Consider the following 8,210-nt stretch of genomic DNA (forward strand, 5'->3'; position numbering starts at 1 on the left):
AGTTGTTTATAGTTAGATGTTTAGTTAAGCAGCTGGTAAACTTAGTTCGGACACACAAGACTTGATAGTTATAAACACTATCAAGGTTACAAATAAACTTAGTTTAACTCCGTCATGAATATGCTCTGAATGTTAATTTTGGAACTTTTTGTGAGCAAAGCTAACATTAGCTATATTGCATTATTGAGGAAAGTGAGGCTTGATTGAACTGATGTTTGTAGATGAACTCAGACATTGAGATTTCTGATCAGTTAGCAGCTACTGTTAATCACTTTTATTTTTACAAAATTGTCAGTTGATGACTGTTGGATATGAAGTGAACAGCGGTTAGCCTAAAGATGCTTTGCTAACGTCACTAGCCACAACCACTGATCTATATTTATCTAATTGGATGTTAGTAGGCCAAAAAAAAACGGTAGTCACCTGCCACTATCTTGGTACTCCACACTCTAATGGAGTCACGGCATAAAATCCCTACAATTTTACAGTCAGTGGATGTACTAACTAAGAGAATCCATATCTACGCTGATGTGTCGTATAGTATAGTCTGGAACATTAGTCTGGCTAGCTAAGACCGACTCAAACATTTTGACTGAGTTAGCCATTGCGTTTGTGTCCAATGTTAGAATATATATATATATATATATATATATATATATATATATATATATATCATCATGTGTCAAGCCGAAAAAGGCTTGGACTGGGAAAGACTTTCGGCCCTGGCATCTTACCCCCCCGGGCAAATGCCCGGTATGCCCGATTACCAGTCCATGCCTGTTCTAAATATCTGACTACAGTATTATTATGCTCCATTTAATACACAAATTTTGTTGTGATGGATTTGTATATGTTATATCACATGATTTATAAACTTTATAGACTTCATACTGAAAATTCAATGTAATGTGCCTATTTTTTTTTACCTTAAATGACAGTAATCTACTTATGCTATGAGACAGCAAGTGTGTGTCAAAGTGATAATTTACCTTTAGTTTTAAGCCCCCCTAAAAATGAGAAAATCATCGCTGTTCGATGCTGTAGCACACGTTTACATTCCAGTCCGTCTAACTATGGAGTACCAATATGGCAGCTGGTGACTTCACAGCACCGTGTTCTACCAATGGCCTATGAGCAATCCAGTGAATAAATCATCATTGGCCACAACTAGGAAGTAAACAGCACTGTCTCAAGAGGAATGATTTCCTGAAAAGTAACCAATTACAGGCAATTTAATTACTCAGGTTGGTTCCACCCTCAAAGTAACAGAAGTTGACATGAGCGCCCAGAAACAGGTTTATATGGTAGTAGGAGAGAGTACTAATGGTTATGACACATTGAGCGCTCATTATATTGAATACACAGAACATAGAACAAAATGTGTTTGGACAGAAGTATACTTGTATTTTAATTAACACCACTTGGCTTAGTCGTTATTACACATGCACTTGTGGCTCTATAGTTTTTCCCCATACCCATACACTGACCGTAGGATTATTTTAGAGAGTCTTGATAAAGTCCTGAAAGTTGCCTCTATACTTTAAAAAAGGTTGACTTGGTCTATCTGGCTTTGGTGACTGACAGAAACATGTCTACATAATATTTGTTTCATTGAGTGAACCTGTGCTATAATTGCCCCATGACCTATTTCTACCAAAATATAAATAGACTGTGTGGTTGTGCTGTCTGTTTCAAAGTGGCAAGTTAATTCACTAAACTGTACCTAAACCTGCCTTCAACTGCGAAAACCTTTTCTGTTCATAGGAATTAGGTGAGGGGGAGTGACGTGTGGTTGGTGGGCTAATGACTATGACAGGGTACGGGGTTGTTTACAGTAAGTAATGCAATAAAGCCACAGGATATTTAGAGTTTAGATCAGATGTATGAAACTCAGTGTGTGAGTTATCTTGACGTACTCCAAGCTGGTTCTTACCCAAAACTTTCAAGACAGAAATTTAGATATTTTTTAAACCAAATTCCCTTCCAATGTTACTATATGTGAATGTGCTAAATTTCAAATGTGACTGCTCTGCTGACCTCATTGTGGGACAGACTCAAGTTCTAATTCAGCTAAAAAGAGGGCGTTTAGAAATTGTGCCGGGGCCATTGCATCATGTTTCTCAGCCCCCAGTCCCCCCAATGTTACAGCATCCATCCGGGTGTGTGACTGTTCTTTCTTCGGGTCTTCTTTTTTCCATTCTAATGCTTCTTTGCAAGCTTAAATCTGTGTCAGCGGAGGCAGGCAGGAAACACGGGGGTGATTCTTGGGGGGGAGAAAGATATCTACCAAAGGTCAATCATCGGAACTAAACCGGGGCGCTGAGGTTTTGTGGTATGACTCCTAGACCACCAAGGCATGTCGGTGTTTCCATCTTAGACAAGACGGAAGATTCTTGATGTTAGAAATGTGAGAGCCATGTAAGATAAGGCATCTCTGGCTTCAGGTTCCACTGGGTTTTTTTTTTTAGCTTTTTATATTGTATGCATAAACCTTATTGTAATTTACGGGGATTCTGGTTTAATACCAACACAAAGCAGCACACAATTCCTTTTTGTGTCCTGTTTAGCAAATATAACTCTGAAAATAGATGTCCGAAGCCTAGATGATAGCCCAACAGATTAGTTCTCAAAAGCAGACCATTATGCCAGTTACCATAAGGTTCCACTTGGTACTTATATATGAGACTTTATTGAAAATTATTTAGGGAGTGAAATTGTGTACAAGGGACACGGAAAGGGAGGTGAGAAGAAAGAGGGTATAAGACCTAAGGGGAGAGAGAAATAGATAGGAAAGAACACATAAAACGGGATTAAATCAAACAAAACAGCAAAAATAGACAACACAGAAGATATACAGCAACTTCTTGAAGACTGCTTCCGCCCCTGTGTGACACGAGAGGGACAGAAAACAGAGAACATACCAGCAACATATAGAAACACAAGGTTAGAAGTGAAATGACAAAGATACTGAGGTACATTTTGACTCTAGTCATTTATCTTTACTCTAAATCCATTGAATAAACCAACCTCTTTGGAATTCACCTGAACACAATACATTGCTTTTAGAGTCATTTTGAGAAGACATTGTGTTAAAACCAACAGACTTTTTTTTTTTTTTTTTGACAACTGAGCGACTGGAGATCAAACACCGGACCAGCTGAGGCATCTTTGACTGAAACTCTCATGGGACCTCTGACGAGGGCGAAGTAGGAACAGACAAACCAGTGGGTGGCAGTAGTTAAGATATTCTTAGAATTTGAAAAGGCTGCATTTCTGTTCCATTTCCTATGAGAATTTATTTTGATGTGTTATATAATGTGTGAGAATTAACCTACGGGTGACTTTGATTAGGATAGTATCAACTTAATTCATTGCTAGACTCATGTTCTGGACTTTCCCCTTGTAACATCCATCTAAAACAATTCAAAAATGTAAAGTCAGGATGGTTCTCACACCTACAGACTCCTGTTTTCTTTCACCTAACAGTTGTGAACTGATCAAAACTAGTAGGAATAGAACCACAATCTTTTGTCACCTGGGAATCACACACGTACACACCCACACACAATGGGTTGATGTGTGTGAGTTCAGCTAAATCCAAAAAACATCTAACTTATCTTCTACATAAAAATCCAGCTGTTCTTTGAAGGCCTCAGAAGTTTGTTAGAGTAAATTAGCGAACCAAAACGTTGAAAGTTTGATATTTATTTCAATTCTCACACATGCCTTTACAAATGCCTGACTTGTAAAATCACTCTTTCTCTATTTACAGCTGTTGTTTCTAGAGACTCCATTAGGCAGTTAATAAGAGCAAGATTTAAGTTGTATTTAGTGATTCCAAAAAAAGAAATTAAAAACAATCCACTGCATTTGGTTTCCAAATTTGAAGACGTTTCGCTTCCCATCCAGGAAGCTTTTTCAATTCAAAATATCATAAATAGCGTTGAGTTCGAGGTTTATACAGTACCCCAACAAAGCCCTGTTTTTGTTTTAAAAACATGCAAATTGGAACAGAAGAAGGGGTCCACCCATTTGGAACAGGGTTCGTTTGGCTTCTTTTGTTATATTGCAATACCCCTTGAATTTAGTGATGTGACAACAAGCATGGTTTAAGTCAGCAGTCCCCAACCACCGGGCCGCGGACTGGTACTGGTCCGTGGGTCATTTGGTACCGGGCCGCACAGAAAAAGAATAAATAAAAAAAAAAATATATATATATACTATATGTAATTTATCGACGACCAGAGTTTGAGTGATGTTTTATTTTGAAAAATATAAAAAATTGCGGTACTCTCTCCCAATTACATCAGTCGGTGCATCTGTGCCTCTTGACACAGGTTAATTCAGTTCAAGACTCATCCTATCTATAACATTCTATCTTTGTGAAGCGGTATTTTCTGCGGTTACAGCGACCAAAACAAAGCCACGGAGCAGACTGGACATCAGGAGCACACTTCATGTGTCATTTTCTCCGATTACGCCTAGATGGGACCGGCTTGCTGTTTTATTTTTATGCTGTTTGCATTAGATTTTACGCCAGTCGTATCATTTTACTCGATAGTACCCCTCCACCCCACCAGCCAGCCCGCCGGCCGGTCTGACATATAGCGGTCCGTGGTGCAAAAAAGGTTGGGGACCGCTGGTTTAAGTGACAATAAGGGTGCTAATTACAGGCCTTGGAGTAGCAGCCATTCAAAATGGCCCTTCCCAGTCAAACACCAGCCGAATGGCAGCCCACTTCCCTCCAACTCCCAGCCACTCGAGTGACCCCCCTCTTGCATCTTTTTTTACTCTAACTCCACCCTTTCACTGAATTAAAAGGTCTGACCAAGAGATGACGCTTCTCTTTAGATCTTAATGTCCACAAATCATGACAGAATATTTTAGTACAAATATTGATGTTTGAAAAAAATTGAAAGGAGATCAGCCTAAGTCCAGCCAAAGGCCCATCAAGGAACGTAGATAAATTTTGATTGGCTGCTACTGTATGCTCCATAAAGAGTAAAACAGGTGATAAGCATCAGTCAAGTTTTCAGACCTTCACCTCTGCTTATTTTGAGGTTCTGGCAACTGGGAGTCAGTTGGCCTAAATGAAAAAAATATCCTACTTTCTGGTGACTTTTAGATTTAAAAGCTGCAGTGCAATGCCAAGGCACAGCTGTATCTTAATCCATGATAACTTCAGCAGCTGTCCATAACGCACCTCTTTCACCCCTGCTTCTTCCCTCAGACATTAAGCTGCGGTAGAGTCTTCTAATATTCAGGTTTTGGTCCACAAAAAAAAGGAAATGTTTCTATTGTGACATTAACACAATGTAAGATTCTTGAGACAGTATTGCTACTCTAACTTTCTGATAACTTTAACCACTATTGCTGACTTGAGCTATTAGGAGATCAGGTAAAAATATAATAAAAAGTTGGTATCGTCAGTGAAAGTTAATTATTTCCTAAAATTACCTTCAGTGCAGAATTGTTTTTATAAATTTATGTAAACAGAAATTGATGTGAAAAAGGGTTTATCTTGCACAAAAATATTATTTCATAATGATGTTATTCCCTTGCACTTCTTGTATTATACTTTGAAATACCAGAATGTGGACACACTATTTTAAATATCTAATCAGATGTTACTAGCTAAAAATTACTCACTACCTGAGTAGCCATTTAGCTATTTTTTTTAATTTAGTAAAAAATAAAATGTTAAAAGTTGTGCTTGTCTTACCCGAGTCAAATGTTTAGGTTCTCTACCCACCCCTACTTTTTGTATGTATAACACATTTTGTATAACATGTTCTTTGTTTCACTTAACAATTCTACACCACTTAGTTTCTCTATCACATGAAATCCAAGTGAAAAATACAGATGTGAAAAAAGTGGAAAAGTTCACGAGGAATTAAGAAACTGCAACCTGACCAGTTACCCAACACGGTTGTGTAAAACACAGTTCAGTTGTTCCTTCTGGTGAGCTGTGTCATGATTGCTACTTCTCAAATAAAAAAAGTCTTGGCAGTTCGAGAGGTTGAGGTTGGATTTACTTTTCACTTCCTGCAACATTTACTCTACCTGGTCACTTCTCTGGATTTCCAGTGTGTTTTTTAAATTCCAGAGGAACATCGTTCCCTTTGTGCTTTCAGCTGCTGTATAAACCCCCCCCCCGCCTGTAGTTCCCTCTCTTAATCTGGTCTTCTGTTCCATGTTACATAGGAAACAATGATTTAAACTTTCCAACGTGATGCACTAAATTTTATGCAGGTCAAGTTCTGTTTTTTTTTCTTTAGTGACATTTGACTGTATGCTATATATAAAAAAAATATATAAATAATTCTTCCTTTCAAAAAAGGGCAGCTAAATTACCAGCTAAATTAGAAGCTGCTTCTTACGGAAAGTTCAATTTCACATTAACTGATGTGGAACTTCTTGGTAAGTCTTTTGCTGCTCTGAGGCTTGAGGTTAGTCACTCACCAGCCTCTGTACACCTGTCCAGCTGCTCGTTAACTTAAATATCCAATCAGCCAATCACATGGCAGCAACCAGGGGTCACCAATCTTTTAAGACAGAGGGTCACTTCATGGGTACTGAGTAAATGGACTGGCTACCGATACTGACAGATAAACACATTTGACAGTGTTTCTTTTAATTTCTCATTTTTTTTAGGTATTAAAATTTATGTTCTTAATAACTGATGAGATGAAATGCTCTATAAATTATAAAAAATAGGGGTAGCATCATAAAATAACATTTCAAACTTAGTCCACTGGTGAGTTTTTCTGTTTTTAGAAGATACTGAGAGCTCTCCATGTGACCCATGAAAGCATTAAATAACTCAAAGTAACTAAGTAACTTTTACTCAAATTACATTTTAAATGAAGTAATTTTGTACTTTTACTTGAGTAAATTTTGAGATGGGTAATTTTACTTTTACTCTGAGTAAAATTTATGCAAAGTAAAGATACTTTTACTCAATTACAATTTTTTAGTACTCTTTCCACCTCTGATGAATACTCACACACTGCTGAGCTTTCATGTAATGATTCTTTAAGTACTGCATGTCTGCCTCTATATTGTATTGTTTTATGTTGTTTTTACCAGACTCAACCAAAGCCACTAAAACCAGATTATAGAAGTCTTGGTGATGGTTGTTGTGTGATGCTTGCATGAAAAAATGCCAGGGCCGAAAATCTTTCCCACTCTGAGCCTGATCCTGCCTTGTATCAATGGTTCAGACAGCTGGTGGTGGTTTAATGGTGTGTGTGCCAACAGACAATCATATCAACACCACAGCCTACCTGAGTGTTATTGCTGACTATGTAAATATCTTTATGTGTACCCATTATCTGATGGCTACTTCCAGCAGGATAAAGGACCATATCATAAAGCATGAATCATCTCAGAATGGTTTCTTGAACCTGTCAAAGATCTCATTGTACTCAAATGGCCTCCACAATCACCAGATCTTAATCCAACAGAGCACCTTTGTGATGGGATGGAACAGGAGATTTGCATAAGGAATGCAAAGCCGACAAATCTGCAACATCTGCTTGATGCTATCATGTCAATATGGAGCAAGCTCTCTGAGGAGTACTGTACTTTCAGGACCTTGATAAATCTATATCATGGAGGATTAAGGCATTTCTTTACCGACATGGTCCTAGCGAGGTTTACCTATCCATCCATTTAACAGTTGGGTGATATTTTTTGGGCCCCATGTTGTTAGTTCTTGATGTTCCATTTATCACACAAGATAACATTGAAAGAACAGCCTAAAGGGGAATATGTACTGTGCATTATACGCGCTTGGAGCAATTGATTTACATGTTATCGCTATCTAGAAGGCTGCACAGGAACACTGAGGGTCATGATCATAGAAGGGCAAAGGGCACATTTTTTGGCAATTACAGTGAAACCACAATAGCAAAGGGTGCAAAGTAAAAATCATGTGTTGAAAAACTGTGTCTTTTTGTGTTGCAACAACCATTCAAGAATGAAATGTGGCTATGACATAGGGTGAAAGGGGTGCACCGAGGATGAGCTCTTTACAATCAAAATGGAATAAATAATGTTGGCAAAGCATGAAGATAGCAATGCTCTCAAGATGTTTATAGGTGGCAACAAATATATTTTAATTTAACCCTTAAAAGGCTTGTTAAATAATTTAATATTCATCATCCTTTAGCATCAGCACAGACCCTGTCAAGCTGCCTCCTGTCTCC

The sequence above is a fragment of the Cyprinodon variegatus genome, unplaced genomic scaffold (assembly GCF_000732505.1).
Source record: "Cyprinodon variegatus isolate N-32 unplaced genomic scaffold, C_variegatus-1.0 Scaffold57, whole genome shotgun sequence".
NCBI classification, from domain to species: domain Eukaryota; kingdom Metazoa; phylum Chordata; class Actinopteri; order Cyprinodontiformes; family Cyprinodontidae; genus Cyprinodon; species Cyprinodon variegatus.